At 42.1% G+C, this 19,758-nt stretch overlaps 1 long non-coding RNA gene across 2 annotated transcripts; it reads right to left on the reverse strand.

Moving 5' to 3' along the window:
* Positions 1–6,256: 6,256 nt before the first annotated feature.
* LOC149502011 (uncharacterized) lies at positions 6,257–19,243 on the reverse strand. Of its 2 annotated transcripts, XR_016323777.1 has the most exons (5): positions 19,028–19,243; positions 14,253–16,196; positions 7,668–14,121; positions 7,428–7,586; positions 6,257–6,628 (listed from the first exon to the last, which is right to left on the reverse strand). It is a non-coding gene; the product is annotated as an uncharacterized LOC149502011 (long non-coding RNA). The 2 variants fall into 2 exon arrangements; XR_016323776.1 differs by having other exon boundaries at positions 7,428–14,121.
* Between the last annotated feature and the right edge of the window lie 515 nt (positions 19,244–19,758).

A 19,758-nucleotide genomic window follows, 5' to 3' on the forward strand; every position in this document is an offset into this window, starting at 1 on the left:
AATTTTTACTGTCATTCACAGTGGTAGTAATTTTCTATTTTTCCAACTGGAAAGGCACACGTATCATACCATACAGCCTAATCACTTACATTTTTTTTTATGAAAAATGAAGTGAAATTAATAGATGTTCATTAATTTGGAACATTAATCAATTGGCAGGAAATGAAATGAAATGGGATGAGACGATATGGGATGAAATATAATCTCAGTAAAATGGTGGTTATTTACTGGGACTTTTCGGAAGATCCCGAGAGCTAGGTCCAGCAGCTTTGTTTCATTTTCCCACATTGATGCACTTTCACACTTTAAACAATTAATAAATCACCAATATTATACATTGGTTCTGAAGAAGCACTAAATATGTACACAAAATAAAACAATTCACACAACTTCGATCCTCCCGTTCCCGCCAAAAAGTCATTCACTTTTCAAATTTCACATTATGTTCATTAATCATACTGTTATTGCATATCAACAAGCTATTTTGCTATGATTCTGCTAAAAAAACCCATCATGAATGGTATACCAATACTTTGTTCTACAGCTGTTTTGAAAAACGGTTGATACCATTCTATTTTACCAGGACAAGGTGTCAGCATATTCAGCCAGGTAAACAAACTAAATTTGGAGATCTCCTGAAGTCGGATTGTTAACTTATCTGCCGTATAGGCCGGATCTCTTAAAAGAGCTTTGTAGGGAGTCCCTAAGATCCATCGTAAGCAACAGCTTAGCTTGTGAAGGGAATTATTTTGAAAAATAATAAAAAGAATTTAATTATAAGATTTAATAAAAAGAATCTTTCGTTTATTATCATTGTAAATTCCTTGTGTTTCATATCTACAGTTTAATACAGGGTGGCCCATAAGTCCTTTGAAAAGTAAAATTTGAATAAAACGAACAGGGCGCGCGTGAGCGGTGCAGGGGAAGCGGGGGGAGTAACTTCGGTTTCTGGGAATTTAGTCGCGATGGAGCGTTTTACCGGAGCGGACCGTGCGTTTTGTGTGCGCGAGTTTTATAAAAACGACAATTCGGCAACCGTTGCGCGGCGTAAATTTCGAGAACACAAAGGTTTACACAACTTTGACGACACTCCAACTCTTCAAACGATTAAGAACTGGGTTGCTAAGTTCGAGGAGACCGGTTCGACGTTAGATAAACCGCGGTTGGGTCGCCCAAGGACGTCACGTACGGAACAAAACAGACACAGTGACACAGTCTATTCGCGAAAATCCGACACAGTCAACTCGTAAGCGCGCCAGAGCATTAAACGTATCCAGGACATCGTTACAACGGATTTTGAAGAAAGATTTACATATGCACCCTTACAAAATTCAGTTGGTTCAAGAATTAAAGGAAACTGACGGTATTCAAAGACAAAATTATGCGAATGAAATGTTGAATCGGTTTACTTCCTTCAATAACATAATGTTCTCTGACGAGGCTCATTTCCATCTTAACGGGCATGTTAGTAAACAAAATTGCCGCTATTGGAGCCCCATCAATCCAAAACTTAAGCATCAGAAGCCCTTACATAGTCCGAAAGTGACTGTTTGGGCCGCTATGTCAGCCCATGGTATCCTAGGGCCTTACTTCTTTGAGGATGGCAGAGGGCGCGCAGTTACTGTTACGTCGGAGCGATATGTGGCTATGATCGAAGAGTTTTTCATACCAGAATTGCAAAACTTTTCAGGCTTTAATGCCAGGACGTGGTTTCAACAGGATGGGGCCACTTCTCACACCTCTAACACTGCTATGCCCGTTATCCGTCAACTTTTTCCTGGCAAAGTTATCTCTAAGAGAGGAGACATTTCCTGGCCTCCACGTAGTCCAGATCTGACCCCGATGGATTTTTTTTTGTGGGGCTACCTTAAGGCTAAAGTATACGACACAAACCCGCGGTCAATTGAGGCCCTAAAAGAAAACATCCGCAGAGAAATGACAAGCATTTCAGCAGTGACGTGCCGCGCAGTCATCGACAATTTTAGACGTCGTTTGCAAGAGTGCCGTGATCGCAACGGATTACATTTAGGAGATGTTATTTTCAAAAAATAATTCCCGTTTTTTAAGCTTTTTATGTAAATAAAAATTTAATTCATAATGTAATTAGTTTTATTTTAATAAATTTTTTTTCATATCAAAGGACTTATGGGCCACCCTGTACTATCTCGTTTATATATCTTCGATGTATACAAGTTTATTTTGTGTAAACAGGAACGAAGGACCAATAAAGGTGAACTATTTTCATTTCAAAGGTGGTAGGACCTATTGTGAGTCCACGCGGGTGGGTACCACCGCCCTGCCTATTTCTGCCGTGAAGCAGTAATGCGTTTCAGTTTGAAGGGTGGGGCAGCCGTTGTAACTATACTGAGACCTTAGAACTTATATCTCAAGGTGGGTGGCGCATTTACGTTGTAGATGTCTATGGGTTCCAGTAACCACTTAACACCAGGTGGGCTGTGAGCTCGTCCAACCATCTAAGCAATAAAAAAAAGGTGTGTTGTATAATTAAAAAAGTAATTTAACAAGTCGCATCTTTTTGAATTCAGACGTGTTACTATACTAGTGCCACCTTAAAATGACTCCATTTTATGGATCCTCATCATTTATTGAGGGCTTTTCACCCCTTTATAGGTAGGTACCTACTAATGCAATCCGAGTTCACTTTGACAAGTCAAACTAGCTGTCAATTTGTCACAGACCGAGGGGCTCATTCCATTTTACACTTTAATCTTTGTTAACATCGCTTCTTTTTTAATTGGTTAGGATACAATTTGATAGTCTTTCCCACAATTTATAAGTATTGGAGTAGTTTCCGAAAACGAAGACAAGTGGTAATATTGGTGAATTCTGAAAAAATCAAAGTAAAAAATAGCGGTCCAAATATTACATTCACCTAATATTCAGCAATGTATGCTAATTTAAGACGATAAAAATCAACTAATTTCCATGATTATAAGCGAATGCGACAGAAAAGTATATTTATATCCTAATCAGAGCACATATTGTAAATCTTTTGTAGAATCTTTCTCATGAAAAGCGCAAAGCAATACAAAAACTAAATTTGACAATTACATCATGTGAGTCGACTATTATCAAAGCCGGCAATGTGACTTTTGGACAATTATTGGTAAATCAGAAAAACGAATTATTGATTTTGTATTCCATTGGCAGTCACAAAACTCTTCTGAACGACATCTTAGATAAATAACAGGTTAAGTATTAACCTTTATTTAATGCAGGTTTTTAACCGTATTCTTTGAAGGAGACGATTATATTCAAATCAATTTGTATTGACATATCCGTCTGGTGTAGTGGTAAGTGACATGGTCACTACACAAGGGGGTCGCGGGTTCGAATCCCGCCAAGGGAAGATATTTGTATGATAAAATTATAAATGTCTTTTCCAGGGTTATGGATGTATATTTAATATGTGTATGTGTATAATAAAAATCTTATATTTATTTCCGTTATCTGGTACCTGTAACACAAGTTCTTTACGAACTTATCACGGGACCAGTTAACGTGGCGTGACAGTTAAAAAAAAAAAATTGTATAAAAAAAAAAATCAATAAATTTTTTTTGTCCAAATGCACAGATTGCCACCTTTGATAATAGACGACTCATGTATAGTTAATATAGATAGCAAGCACACTTAATATGACTTAAATTATTTAAAAATAGTTTATTTATTATTAGAGACAGGTAAGTTAACTAGTATTAAAGATCATAGGCATTTTCTTCATCATTTCATTTCATTTTATAGACAAATTACCGCCTTTCGCTATTTTTTTTTTTTTGTTCCCTAGCTATGCCGATAGCCTTGAGAGGCTATTTCAGCTTACCCTAGCTTGTGTAGGTGAGCTCACGGGGCTCAAACCGGAGAATTGCTAACACTGACCCTAGCAAGAGCAGTGCTTCGCAGAATCTACCACCGGGTCGGAAACGCGACCCACTGAGAAGATCCGGCGAGAAACTCAGTGGGCTGTGTCTGTGGGTTAATTCGCTTGTCGAGCCCTTCGTCGCAAGCGACGGGTTCGACGAGGACGGTGACCGGTGCTTGTATTGCCTAAAAGCACCGTTAATGGATCAGGAGGATCCGTGATGACGTGCTTTGGGCGACGTCGACGGTTTACCATTCGGTCTACAGGATCGGGTATGTAGTTTCTAGCGGCCACGACAAGAGGGTTCTCATGTCGTGCCGTCTTCTCAAAGTGGCGCAACGATGCCGACTGTTGATACTTACTGACGGGGTCGAGCTCCAGGTCATCGTGGAGGTCCACGTTCCTCTGGAACCATGGTGCTCCGACGGCTATCCTGCAGAATCGAGATTGTATAACCTGAAGGGGTCTCAAGTTGGTGCGGGCCGCGTGAGCGAACACTACGCTTGCATACGTCATGACGGGGCGTATGCAAGTTTGATACTATATGACTTAGGCTAGCTATGGTACAATTTCATTCCTTATTACTTTTCTTATAACTTTCCTGTTTAATTGTGACAGTATATTTTGTTAACCAGCGTGATTGTGCACGGCCATCAATTTTATGATGCCTAATGATCTTATATATATAATGTATTAATATCTTTGCATTAATTTGGTATTGAAAGGTAGAACGGTAGTTCGGTTAAGTATTAAGTGTATTATCTATGGTTCAGCAATAGACATTATTTTGATTGTGTGCCACGATATAAAGCATATAAAGCGGCGGCATTCACATTATTTCGACCAAGGATTCCCGTCTGTTAGGTGTTACCAGATGAGCTGTTCTCGTCTACCTATATACACAGTTAATTATTTAAAAATAATAAAACACAACTACGCAACGTACAAATTTAACACGTTTTGCATTTTATACAATGAACATCTAATTTAAAATTTATTAAATTTAGACATTTTCGCTTAACATAAAATAAAATAATATAATCTTATTGTTATAATTACAAGCCGTACGCCATATTGGCCTTGAATTGTTTACCGGAATTTCAATGATTTATTGAAGCGTCAATGTGCGTAATCAAAATTTTTACACCATTGCACGTTTAGTTACCAACGGAGTTAGACGAGGTTGTGGTCTACCTGATGGGAAGTGATCGTGATGAATCCTGAAGTACCATGGACACTTCTAAAAGTTGTAGGTCGACTGGTGTTAGGACCCTTTGTGAGTCTGCACGAGTAGCTACCACCACCCTGCCTATTTCTGCCGTGAAGCAGTAAAGCGTTTCGGTTTGAATGGTGGGGCAGCCGTTGTAACTATACTGAGACCTCAGAACTTATATCTCAAGGTGTGTGGCGCATTTACGTTGTAGATGTCTATGGGCTCCAGTAACCACTTAACACCAGGTGGGCTGTGAGCTCGTCCACACATCTAAGCCATAAAAAAAAAGACAAACCGTGTGCCGATTCATCCCAGAGCTACTTTACATACCTATAGAAACTATCGTTGTCATTGTCTCCAGTCATTGATAACATTACACTGTCCTGATTTAACATTTCACAGTAGGTGGTACATTAAACAAAAAACCGAAGCAAAAAATAACAAATATGCTTAGTAAACACGTAACATTACATAGCTACTCATACTAGAGGTCCCGCAGTAGTCGAAATTCGACTATAATTAATTGGAATTGTAAGTTTGTACACTATTATGATTGTATTTTTATACTTCTATAATCACAAATTTCGCCAAGACTACACTATAAAAAATATTAACAAAGACAAACAATATTTAATCTCAATTTGACAACAGACGTCAAGAACAAAAGTTTGACAATAAATAGTATGCATGCGTGTGTGCGTCAAATACATGGTATGTAGTGTAGTGTGTGTAATGTTTTCTTTATTGATTTAATGTATCTTTTATGCATTATTTAAAAACAATATTAGCATTCTGCACTTCTCTATATTCTCTATAAGTGTGGAAAATTTCGTACTCATTCGTCCGCGCAATTTTCGTAAAAAGGGATACAAAGTTTTTGCTTCACGTATTAATATATAGAAGATTGCATTATGTTGCAGATTGTTTTGTTTTAAAAATACAAGTACGTAACATTAGGTAGATACATAGATAGATACACGTTTAAGCAATTTTTGAACTGGTCGAGCAAATTTCGTTTCTGTGGTTTTTTTTTTCGAATATCTTCATTTTCATTCTTCAGTTGTTTGCAGTCCGTCGAAGTAACCGTTGTACCAGGAACAAAATTAGCTTTCACAATGATCTCAGAATACAAAACAATCTGTCAAATCATTATGAAAACCAGTTTCGTAGTTCCTTTTATGGTGTCCGTATTTTCGATCTTGCTCGGTTATCTTGCGTTTTTTTTCAATTAAACCTACGTTTATTTATAAATTAGACTCAAAAAAATTTAACACAATAAATACGATAGCCGATACAAACACTAAATAAAATCATATAATGGTAGCGAAATAACGAAGCGCCTCGTGAATGCGTGTGTCAATTACATTGGAATCGCAAGAATTTCGTGGTTAACCATGAATGGTACTGTCATCGCTCTATTGAGTGAAGTAAGTGCCTGGAAGGGGCACGCGGAACGCCGGGACGCTCCCATTAGACGCATCATCGCCATACCATATGACGTAATGCTGACTCACACCTTTCCTTCACACAGCATCTGTAACACACAACAATGTCTGTTAGTTGTAATCATAAGTAATTGTATATTATAGAATAGGACCTTATATTTTTTTTATTAGTTTTCAATTCCAATAATCACTTCTGACTGAACGATTGACACGCAACAGATTTGGTGTTAGATTGTGATTTCAAATAATGAGTGGATTAAAAAATAATAAGAAGTCTTAGTAGATTAATTGACATTATAAATTTCAAAGAGATACGTGTGATATAAAATTACGTGGTATAATGAATGCACTGAATTGTTATAGCAGTCAGTTTTAGGGGAAACTGAAGCTTTTGTTTTTTAGATTATTTAAATAAGGGTCTTAAGCTGGGATTAGCTAGCTACCCATGGCAGAGATGACGAGGTGGATAATTTCCTCCAATTAAAATAAAATTTAATTGTGAGTGGTTTGATGTCATTGAGTTTGCTGACGCAGAAGGTAACTTCAACAATAAGGCAGGCGGGCCCCGCTGGTCGGTATAGCGACGCAGGCTGCCCACACCGCAAGTCACAACTAATTAGGCAAGGCAGAGAGAGCGCCGCGACTGGTGCCCACAAATGGTATGCAGAGAGCGCCTTCGACCTTGTTGGAACGGCTGCGCGGGAGTCATGGCAATGTTACTCTTATACTGTCTGACTTAAACTCCGTTTTTTACTGCAGCTTTATTGAGTAAAAAAAAAAACTAAATTATCAGTAGATATTCGTATCGTTCTGGAACGAACTTTGAAAAGATCCCCACTAAAGAGGTGTTCATTAAAAAGGTTTTGCGTATTTATATCGGTAGTGTACGTGTGCTGCGTTGAGGGCGCAGGTGCACGACGAAGTTGACGTCACGTCCGGCTGTGGCGGAGCTCAATGGGCGCGCACTATGTGGGCCACACGTGTCACAGCCGTCCCGCGCCCCGCCGCCTCGCCCGCACCCATGTACGCTGCTCTAATTGCTGACAACTATGGGAAATAGCGCAAATGTGTTACTTTTTATCGTTGAACGTGTTTACATTTGTGATAATAACGAATGTAACGTCTTACAAAAGTTTTATCGGAGTCGACGGAGAAATACGATCTGATTTTGTATGCGTGTGTGTGTGTATGTGTCGAGAGGCACGTTATAGACAATGAACCGAGCGAGCGACCGTCTCGAGTCGGTGAGCGTCGACGATGCGGTCCGCAACGAAATGAGTACCAAAGGAACGGAAGTAATTCGCTCGAATACTCCGACAGAATTGGATCGTGTGAATAATAAACATTAAGTCAGCAATGTACAGTGTCGCATGTAGTCGCCCGTGTGGGACGCTAGGCGCGGTTACGTCATGCGGCGGAGCGGCTGCGGCCGGGCGGCGGATGTCGCGGACTGCGGACAATGGGCTTAAAAATGGAATTTAGCACATGCAATGACGAAATGTGCTCCCTCGCGCGTCGCCGGACGACGGGACTAGTATGTAGGGCGGCTAACGCTTCGACTATCGATAGTGCCCCGCTATCACTGCCACTATACAAAACTATGTTAAAATTTTTAATGTGCTGTATATTATTTAATGACGAAATTCAATAAAATCGTGATTTTTTACACACAAAAAAAACGATAAACTCCGATTGAATGTTCCACACTAATTTTCTTAATTAACAGTGCTCCAGGATTCTACAATCAAATAGAATATTATACATGCATACATATATATTCGTACTTGTCTCATTTTACTGTACCTATGCATCTGAAAAAAACATAAAGATTTAACATTAAAAAAATATAACGCTTCAAGATATTGTTGGAATAAAAATTGTTTTCATAGCATCATTACGGTTACAATTCTTTCAGTTTTATTAACGATATTTTATTAAAGAACTACAAAATATTAGTTGTAGGGATATAGATAGTTTTTAAGTAGAAATAGCAAGTATAAAGAGAGCAACGGATAATAGTCTATCGGTACGTAGCCGCGTCGCGCCGGTAGGGAGCACATTCCGCGGTTCTAACGGTAAGTTAATTCGCGGAGCAGAAAGCGGTGTGGTGTTGTGCGCGGCGTGAATGGCCGCAAGATGCAGCGGAGGCTGCAGCGGGCCGCCCCCGCACCCCGCGCGCACATTCCGCGCCGCGCAACCTCCGCCGCCGCATTCCATTCATAGCATAGCGCCGCGCGGTAAAACAGCACAGCTCCTCGGGCGGCCGCCGCCCTCGCCTTCCCGGAATGGTAAAACGAGCGCGCTTTTTAAAATTTTAGAGCGTTACGCCACATTTCTTCGTGAACGTCACCGCGGTCGGTCGGTGTGAATTCCGCCGGACGTTGACCCCGCCGCCACTGCTTTCTCCGACTCGCTGTTTGCTATTGGAACGAATCTATTAATTGGAGAAACTCAGTTCACACATGAGCGTGGAAAGTAGACCGATGAGCTTTAGCTATTCGAATCATGAAGAGGTATTACGAATTAGAATGCCCTTAGCAATGTTCCGAAGTGTTATCTCGCGTGCACTTCTCTAACGCACCTATAACGGAACCGACAAGACTCGAATCATAAGGCATTTAAGTAGATACGAATAAATTCTTATATAGGACGATCGGAAATCTTAACCTACGGATTGACTATTTTAAATCGCGAAGCGAACCTTAAACGGAGGGCGCTCAGCCGAATGCCGGAGGCTGTGCAACTCTTCTCCGCCGCCCGCGCCGGAGAAATGTCACCAAACAGCATTCCTAAATATTTGAAACGACCTTTATGGCGCGAAAGAAAGTGTGAGGGGCGAGGGGAGAGCGGGGCCGCGCGACCGTGGGACAGCGGCGCGCGCGCCAGTCGCACGGCGTCCCCCGCCCGCCGCCCGCATTCCAGCGCGCCTCCCTACGAACTCAGCCGCGACTCGACTCAAGCTGTGCCCGTCTTCGTGCGCCCAGCCTCCGCTCTGCTCCTCCCGCTCGCGAGCTACTCAATAACGCTTACGACACTAACATTACGTCGATCCATCGATATTATTATACGGACTGCTTTTATCCATTCAATAACATACTCTTTTTCAACTTAATGCCTTAGACCTACATTCGTATTAGTCGTGTGATCGCACACAATGCACACGTATGTAGATAATTAGGTGCGATAAATTTCGCGATTCGTCAATGCGTTGCGAAAGAAATTATTTATATAAAATTTATTATGTGTTTTTTTATCTGATTTGATATCGATTTTGTCGGCGGATAAGTCGAGGTATCATTGAAGTTTAGATATGCGAACAAAAGATTTCAACGCTCGTTGTATGTTGTTATGTCTTGAAAGTGAATGAGGTCGGAAGTTTCGCATAAGACGAAGGCAGATGAGGCGCGGGTGCGGGATGAGACACGCGCTGCGGGACCAGAGAGCGGAGGCGTGCGGTGTCGCAAATAGGCCGTGACGCGGGCGGGCGCTGCACTTTCGCGCGGTCATGTGCCCGGCGCCGCGGCCAGACGCTCGTAATCGTTCCTCTATTTAAAAACGTGGTCGCCGACTGTGGGTGGGGAATGTGTCGTGACAACACACAGACGACAACGACCGCGCACAGCGGAAGCGACACACTTCCAGCCCGGAAACGTGCGCCTGTGCCTTAAGGGACCGCCGCCGCTCGCTATTTTTAAACGAACCAGGACGCATGTTACCGTTCGTGGGGGAGCGTGACGTCATCAACTTATTTTCGAACGTACATTACGAACGATGATAATCGGGAAACGGACGTATCTTGTGCGAGATCTGTTCGGAAAGTGAAGGGGGGACCGTAGTTAAGTCGCGGTCCGTTCCAGAGAAGCACACCTCGCTTATTAACGAATTAGTCGGTGAAGAAAGGGCAAGGGCCCACCGGAGATAGGGTCAATAAATGCGCGCCTTCGTAACTCGTAATTAATAACGAAGCCGCGATAAAATCTTCAGAGCAATTACCGAAATACAGCAGGTGCGCACGCAGCTCGAACCTTCTGAAACTAATTACACCTTGTGTATTCAATTATTACTTGCGCGCCTTAATAAATATTCAACTCGTTCTGGCAAAACACATATTTGGGTCGTCTTTATTCAAACATCATAATAGCACAATTTGAAGACGTTGCCCGCTAATTTGAAACACTAAAAATGATTTTACATTCGTTGATCCCAAACTAGGATTTTCTAGTAGGTATGTTTTTTCTTGACTTATCCATTTCAAAATTTCAAGTATCGAAAAATAATCGATATTTTTTCAGAACAAACTAATATTTATGTTCTTTCCCACTGTACATTATTTCAAATAATTAATCTATGATTTATTGAAATGAATGTCTTGTTGATTGTTATTTTTATTTAGTTATGCCAAAAGATTGAGATAGATTAGTCTAATCTTTAAAGTATACATCCAATTTTTAGAGGGCCAATATTCTCTTCCGCACTGTTGCATCGATATTTTTTATTGAAAAAATCAAAATCGATATTAGTGAAATATACCAACACTTTTTGGAACTTCCGACATCCCAATTCCGGTATGGTTCCCGGAAACACGTAAGGGACGCGAAAACAAACACTCCGACATCGAGTACCAAATAAGTATCTTAAGCGAATATATTGTCTTATTGTACCCACAGTATTCCGATAGTATACAGACTCCGATCGGCAATCGGAATCGGGTCCTGGGCTAAGAACGTCACCAACAACTGAACCAACAAGGCGTCCTTAATCGTTAATCGTATGCCTTTACACCGGGAAGTGTCGCGAATGGCGACGGTTTAATATGTGTCGCGTATGGTCCGGAGCGGCGACGACAAGACTTGTTCAGAGCTAATAGCCCCTACGTGCGTTAAGCGGCGCGTCTCGCATTTTAATAAACCCTAATTAAGTCGAACGATTTACATTTTTAAACTGTTTATCACGACCGCGCATTCGATGTAAATATGACATGTTTCGGTGATGTCGAATGTGCGCTCGGTCGTGGTCGGCGCGGCGTTGCAGTCCGGTGCAATGCGCTACGAGCCCGCTACGGCACTGCTACGAAATCGAGATCATTAAAACACACACACGGACACGCAGACGCACACGTACAAACGCGCAGATTAAATCTCAACTTCATTAAAATACTTTCGATGAGAATTCCGTTACCCGCCCGCCCCGCTCTGTTCTTGCGCTATACGCATCGAATCGCTTGTCGACTTCAGAATCGAGAGAACCCGACGCGAAACGTTGCGCAACAATAAAGCAACAGACGCAGAATACAAACATTAATAAACGAGACGCTTGCAATATTATCTTTATCCATAAAGAAAAATGTGCACAAACATAATACTTTCACAACACATGCATAATATGTTGCAGACATTTCACATTCTCGACGATATTGCGTATGAATTTTATTTACACAAAATACGAATGCCGGCGATCAAATAACCGGACTCGGTGTCGTTTGTAAGAATTTAAATTGAGCATGCTCTTTATTTTGTTACAATTAGTACAAGTTTCGTAATTTTTAGAGACGAAGAATGCATTATGTTAGTAAAAGTTCGATCGTAAAATTTCACCTGACGATAGTGATTCAACCGATCTTGAATTTCTTTAAAGGCAAGCAGTAATGTTGTCCCGTTTTCTAACTTTAACCCACTAATTATAGGATAGGTCTTTAATTGTGATTTCAAGACGTAGGATGATTGACTTTGGATAGACGTATGCATGAGCCAAAATAAATCGATGCCTCCAATGAACACTACTGTAACTCCAAATTCGTAGGTTTACAGGAGGAGAGTTTAAACGAAAAAAGCTGATAAATATATCTGCAATAATAAAGATTTTATGGTTTTTTTTTGTGTAACTAGCTAATTTACTTTTGCTTCGAACCCCATCATTAATGAATTTGCAATACTTTTAAAATAGTGAAGCGATTTGCGTGAAAAACGAAAATTTCAAAATGTTGAGTTAGAGTAGTTAGTGTTCATTGGAGGCATCGAAATGTAGGCATGCGTTGCGTGATAAGGGCCAGAAGGTAACAGATAAAGGTGCTGTGTGTTAGTGGTGCGGGCGTGGACGCGCAGGGCGCCCTGTGTGCTTAGTGCGAGTTTTTTTAACGTTCTCGATAGCGTAAAAGTTAACTCAAATTTGTATGGAGTTGGAACGTTTACCAACGTTTGCCGCTAGGGGCGTTGGTCCAGCTGCATATTGCTGCAAATTTGAGTTAACTTTTACGCTATCGAGAACGTTAAAAAACTCGCACTAAGCACACTGTTCGCAGACGCGGCGCGGTGCGGCGGCGGTGGCGCCGAGCCGCGACATGTATTATTCAAGCGAGCGAGGCCGCGACCCGCACCGCCCCCCAAATTCTGTTAGCGCCGCGTCTCGCACATTTGTGTCTAATTACCAGCCATCGTGACCGACTTACCGCCACTATTGTTTTCATTATCTGTACAAACTTACTCTTGTATTGTTCGATTTTAAAGATAAACTGCATCGTATATATAGTATATGCGTTTCCGAATTTTTACATTGTCTACGAGCGATGAGATATGCGTGATTCGAAAAAAGCGAAACGAAAATGAAGTAGGCCGATTAAATGTTTGCTGTCATTCGAAATATGACGTGTTTGAGTGCTTACAGAGTGATGAGAGCGATTAGTGCGACGTGTCCCAGTTGCGAGAGTGCAGGGAGGCGGCGACGGACGACGGTAGGTTCGATGTTACCGAATAGTTCATTGTGTGCGAGCCGCCGCCGCCGCCGCCGCCGCCGCCGCTGCCCGTAAAGGGGTCAAGGCCTCAGTGGCGCCTACCTGACGTCCAGCACGCTCTCGTGACCTACTATCCGCGATGTCCCACCATTAAATAGCACAGAAGCGGCGTCCGCGGCGATATTACAAACCGGGTTTCGCGGGCAGGACGTGAAGAACAAATAAAAGATTCGTATTGTACAAACAAATATTCCGGACATGAATTAATCATTAAAGCGTTCGGGATACGCGGGCGACCTCCATGAATATCGGTCAAGCTGATGTTTCAACGCGCGGAAGTTGGTATGTAAATATTTCAATGAAATACGTGTGTATGTACACGCGTGATAGTCCCTGAAAATTCGTATTTGTAAACGCGCTTCGAGCGAGATGTGAGGCTCGGTTTAGGTGCGAAGGTTAATGACCGATAAGGTTCGCGCTAGGCCAGCTTCACATTTTCACTCACCTCTGGCACTATCACTGAACGACCTATCAACAGAAATTAGTGTCGAAACGTATGGGGGCGTTTGGTCGACGCCGCCGCGGCCGACGCCCGAGTAAGTAGGTCCGCCGGTAGCTCGGCGACGTGCGATAACACTCGATGGATACAGTGCTTTGTTTGGTCGTACGCTGTACAGTGTACACTCGACGCATGTACCTACGCGCTATAATAATACACTTTTTTTTGTATTGTAAACAAGTTACCTGTTATAGATGTACAAGGCGCGACTCTCGCCGAAACCACGTGGTTACCACGACTAGATCAGCTAATACCGTTCACCTATTTCCAACTAAAAATCTACATACAATTCGAACCTGGGAAAGATTGTGTTAGTTATTTTTTTTTTGTTATTTTTTTTGTAATAATCCATTTAAGTAGATCACTTGTGTTTATTATAATTTTAAAACTAAAAATGTAGGTAGTTAGAAAATATACGTGCGATTACTTTTGTTAGAGTATTTCCTGTTGCGTCTGCAGGCGTGTGTTAGGCTGATCACACACTAGAAAGGAAAGCGGGGAAGGAAGGCGGCCGCTACTTGTTCCTTATCGCACTATTGTTCGCGACAGATTTATAACTTCCCTTCGCCCTCAATAAGGGCTCGTGAACCTTGCATACTCCAAAATAACTGAAAAATATTTCCTAGTATTGTAATGACGTCAATGGATTTAACAGTTATTTTCAATAATAGGTATATCCACACAGATAGAAGAAGACAAAAAAGTTGGGTACAATATTTTCGTATTTTTTTTGTGAACTGATTTTCTTTATATTGTTTTTATTTTGTAGGTACTGACAAGCTTTAGTGTTATCATTATTGTTTTGGATATAGTAAAATTTTTTTCCAAGACGTATCTGAAGAAAACTAAAAAGAGGGCGACAACAAGTTGTGTTAAAAATTAGATTTTGAACAGACTACAAATTAAAAAGTATTCTTTGAAATTATTGGGGAGTATGGTAATTCCGAAAGCCGTGAAGATAAAGATAAACTATTTTTTTATGGGCACACGAGCAGACGGCCCGTCTGGAATTAATGCTTTTCGGAACACCTAGGCACCGCCACCAAGCCTCAGACACCATTAGATTGAAGTCTCAGTTGAATTGTGTATCGGCTATGCTTAATACTACTTACTACCTAATAATATGAGCGCATGACGGCAGAAATTGACAGCAACAAGTACATTAACACAAACAGAAAATCTATGTCCATTGAGTTTCTCGTCGGATCTTCTCAGTGGGTCGCGTTTCCGATCCGGTGGCAGATTCTGCGAAGAACTGCTCTTGCTAGGGCAAGTGTTAGCAACACTCTCGGTTTCTCGGTTTGAGCCCCGTGAGCTCGCCTAAACGTCAAGGAGAAGCTGATATAGCCTCTCAAGTCGAACTCGTTTGAAGTCGTCGTGGCCTAAAGGATAAGACGTCCGGTGCATTCGTTGTTGCGATGCACCGGTGTTCGAATCCCGCAGGCGGGTACCAATTTTTCGAATGAAATACGTACTTAACAAGTGTTCACGATTGACTTCCACGGTGAAGGAATAACATCGTGTAATAAAAATGAAACCCGCAAAATTATAATTTGCGTAATCACTGGTGGTAGGACCTATTGTGTGAGTCCGCACGGGTAGGTACCACCGCCCTGCCTATTTCTGCCGTGAAGCAGTAATGCGTTTCGGTTTGAAGGGTGGGGTAGCCGTTGTAACTATACTGAGACCTTAGAACTTATATCTCAAGGTGGGTGGCGCATTTACGTTGTAGATGTCTATGGGCTCCAGTAACCACTTAACACCAGGTGGGCTGTGAGCTCGTCCACCCATCTAAGCAATAAAAAAAAAGGCTATCAGCATAGGAAAAAAAAACTATATAATATGCATATGTATATACACAAAAAAGTTCGAGCTTTAGTTTCATAAATAAAATCTTTTTGGCGAGTTAATTTATATTCGCACATTTAAAAGAAAAAAAAACAAGAGAAAGGAAAAGAGAACACGTTGTATATAAAACGAATCGAAATCACGAAATGTCAGGCATTACGGTCGAATTTCAAACGCTTAGCGAACACTTGCTGAGCTAAGCGCAATTGCTTGTATTTTTATGAATTGTGAGCCCGCATTCTAAAGCAAAGCCGACCGGCGGACCGCGAAAGTTCATGGACCCGGCGCCTCTGCTCATTTTAATCCTATTAGATTGCGTGCAGCGCGGACACAATACCTAAAACATAACTTAATTCTATTGGTCTATACACTCATTGAGACCGGAAACATCTGTATGATGAGACTTGAGTGATATTTGGATCATACGTACCTAGGTGATGATGATTACGGGTTCGCTTAATCGGCTATCGACTCCGTTGATGTACCGGGCGATGATGTGACAGATTGCTCGGCCCCAAACAACCTGGAAAGGTAAACACGAAAAACTTTAATCATTAATGTTTGCAAAACAAAACAAATATTAAGAGCAATTAGCTATATTTATTTCTTATTGAAAAATTAGGTCTCTATTTCCCAGCGGCGGCTCACACAGTCTGTGAGAATTATCGTTTGGCTCCGTTCCGACGCCGCTAATGTTCCGTCGATTCACGGGCCTTTGTTTGTGAAAAAATATTGTGTTTAGCTAATTACGGAGTCCACGTTATTTATTATATTTTATTGTATTATATTATTATGCTGAAGTCTTAGCAGTTAATTAAGTTCATGAGCGTACGAGAGATTTTTGCGGAGGTTTTTAGCTATCTACAATAAATAGTTTTTAGGTTTTAAATTCGAGTATTGCAAAATTTAGTGAAAGTAAAAAAAAAACTATAACTATATAGTTATTATTTGTAGTTAATACAAATTTGAAAGAAAAAAAAACACAAAACAAAAACATGATAAAACCTTAATTTTTATTAGATCTCAGAAACTTTGACAATAACTGTTTCGTATTGAATTTTTGTTTAATTATAAATTCGAATGTTAAGTCTACAATATAAAAAATAATAATTCTCATAGATAATTACTGTGTCCATGTTTTATTGGCTTGTTAATTTACATAACTGTGATGGGTTGTTAATAAGCGGGAATTGTATCTTTGAATAGGCTCGAAAGGTGCGGTATGCGACATAACGGTACGCGGCGTCTGGGCTCCTTGAGGCCTGCCGCGCTCATCTCCAGACAAGATTCGTTCTTCACGAGAAACCCAATAAGCCATTTCCGTGAAATTCTCACAGGAGAAACGCTCCCTTTTAAAGAAAAGAAAAAAAAAGAATACCAAAACTGGACAAAAAAGCCGTGAATAAGGCGGGAGCGCGAAACAAGAACGGCTCCGATTCTGAGAAGGTTCGGCGCCGGTACAGTCTTTATATTCTTTATAATGATCGTTTTTTTTTTAAAGCGACCCTTAATGGCTTATAGAGAGCTACGGAATTGTGGTCGAAGCGGTGTGCACCTCATTACTCGGTGTGAACTGACGCGCTCCAACGGAAATCGGTAATCGCCTCAAAACATTCTGACGCGAAACACCGACAAATTTAAAATAAGTTACACGATCGAGAGCCGCAATAACGTCTTCAACAAACCGGCGTCAATATTGTAGCGTTATAGCGGAACAAGTAGGTAATGCATAAACGTGCACGGAGCGTATCCTTAGCTGAGAGGAAGCAAGCCAAAGGAAATGCTTATGAAATGTGCGCCCACGCCGAGTGTCCCGGCCGCCGGAAGCGGAGGCGCACCACACACGCTTCGGCGACAGTAGGCGGCGGGAGCGGGACTGAGACGCTTTTGATGTGTTTTTTGATCTGACGAGATGTTGTAATGTAGCGTGACAGCGACAATTACAAGATAAAACAAGAGCAAAGGTTAAAGGAGCGAAGGGCGTGTGATGCGTATGCGAGCGGCTACGTCACCGAGAGATGCTGTGAGTCAGCCGTGGACGAGGGCACACGTGTCACTGACGTCACGAACACCTGACTCATCACGTACTCTGACAGATATCTGGCCGGGAAATACTCTTACACCTATACTCTACTAACTTGCAACACATTCGATTGAACGGATAACCAATGTATTATACTGCAAACAAACTGAATATCGTTTAGAAATATATATTTTTTGTATAGACAAATTTACTAAACAATTGTATACATAAAAATTGAAGGATCACTTGATGAAGATTTTAAGCTTTAATTATAAAGAAAACGTTTTTTTACAGTACAAGCGAAATAGTTGGAATGAATGTCCCGTAGCGCGATTTGGAATGCGAGTAAATGTGGTAAATAAGCGAAATGAGGGTAGGGCAGAGTTTGTGTCGGCCGGAGGGCAATGAACGGGCGGGGGGTGAGGCGCGGGACGTCGTACGTCACGCTCCGGGACGCACGTCCTGTCGGCGACCACACTAACTACTCTATTGTTTCAATTAACAACCTTTCTATGCCCAACACACGCACTGTGTCCACACTCACGCCCACACTCCCCTAACTACTCTCTTCATTACAATAAATCTTCATCTACCTACCATAATGTCAATAGAAAGCGACACCTACTTGGTATTGACTGATATTTTAAATTTCAATGTAATTTACAAAAGTAATAAAAACTTTTTAATTTAATTTTTTTTTAACAAAGATTGTATATAATATTTATATATTTTATTATAATAATTTTCTAATAATTGAAAACTGATAATCGACATTTACTACGAATGGCTTTTTATTTAAATTTATTTAAAATACGAACATACAGTGTATTGAGAGAGAGAATTGTGAAATTCAATAAAAATATTTAATTCTTACGCCACAGCAAGTGACACTCCATTGAAACCGAAGGCAATCACTAAAATCACTAAGTTTGCACTGATGTTACACCGTTAAATTATCGCATAGCGTTTGGACGGACACTTGTTTCCCGCACATCGCACGAATCCGGCCTCAACTAGCGGCTCACTAAACAATGTGATAATATAAAAGAAGTCAGAGGTTACGATGTTATCGAAGGAGACATGAATATTCGAAGACGCGAGGGTCACGAGTGAACGGTCGGCATAGCACCGCGGCTCGGCGTGAATGGAACGACCGACATTTTATGAATCGAGAGCCGTCGCCCATTGAACCTCGGCGGAGGGAGCGCGCGCGCACCACCAGCGCCGCAGGGCCCTCAGCTCGGGCCCGCTGTCCGTGCCGGTTCCGGCCCTGGCGGAAGTGACGTTCCCATCGAACATGGCCGCTTGCGCGCAGGAAGTGCGCAGCTTACCTATCGGGACGTCTCCGGTAAAGGTGCGGCACAGTGCGCGAGCCCGCATGCGCCGATACCGATATCCGCAAAAGTGCGCGCGATCACCACCTTGCGAATAAATTATTCGCGCTGTTATCTAAAAATATTCCGTGCGCGACGGAGTGCCGTCGCAGCCCGCAGCCCGAGTCGACACGGAGTTGCACACGCGAACCGCTTCCCCGCCGCGGGGAGACTGATGAGGGCAGGCCGCGCCGGCGCCGGCGGAGGCTCCGACGCACGCGCACACCGCCGGCCGTCCCTTTCGGGCCGCGCCGCACCGCACCGGAGCGAGCGGGACCACGACACCTCATTATCACAGCGCCGACTCGTGAACACCAATAGATTGAGGAGTAGGGACAAAATATTCGACCTTCACTTTACGACGCACACGAGCGCGGCGGCGGCCCTCGTCGCGATGAGTCCCACACATGCACGTCGAGGCTCGCGAATCGCTCGACACAGCTCACCCGCGCGCTCTGCTACATTTGACAATTTTTCCAGAAAACTGACATGCACCGTCACCGTGGACGAGGCGCGTCCGCCTGCCACGTGGCCCCTCGCGAGGACATCCATCCACTTCTCGTTGCGATTTTTTGCTATCTAACAGCACGACAAGTATCCGACACCCGATCCCGCACGAACGCACAATATTCGACAGCGGATCACAATCACCGGACCAAAATTAAGTTAAGCGATAACGTTTACATGTA

Source organism: Bombyx mandarina, chromosome 11 (assembly GCF_030267445.1).
Source record: "Bombyx mandarina strain Sakado chromosome 11, ASM3026744v2".
Taxonomy (NCBI): domain Eukaryota; kingdom Metazoa; phylum Arthropoda; class Insecta; order Lepidoptera; family Bombycidae; genus Bombyx; species Bombyx mandarina.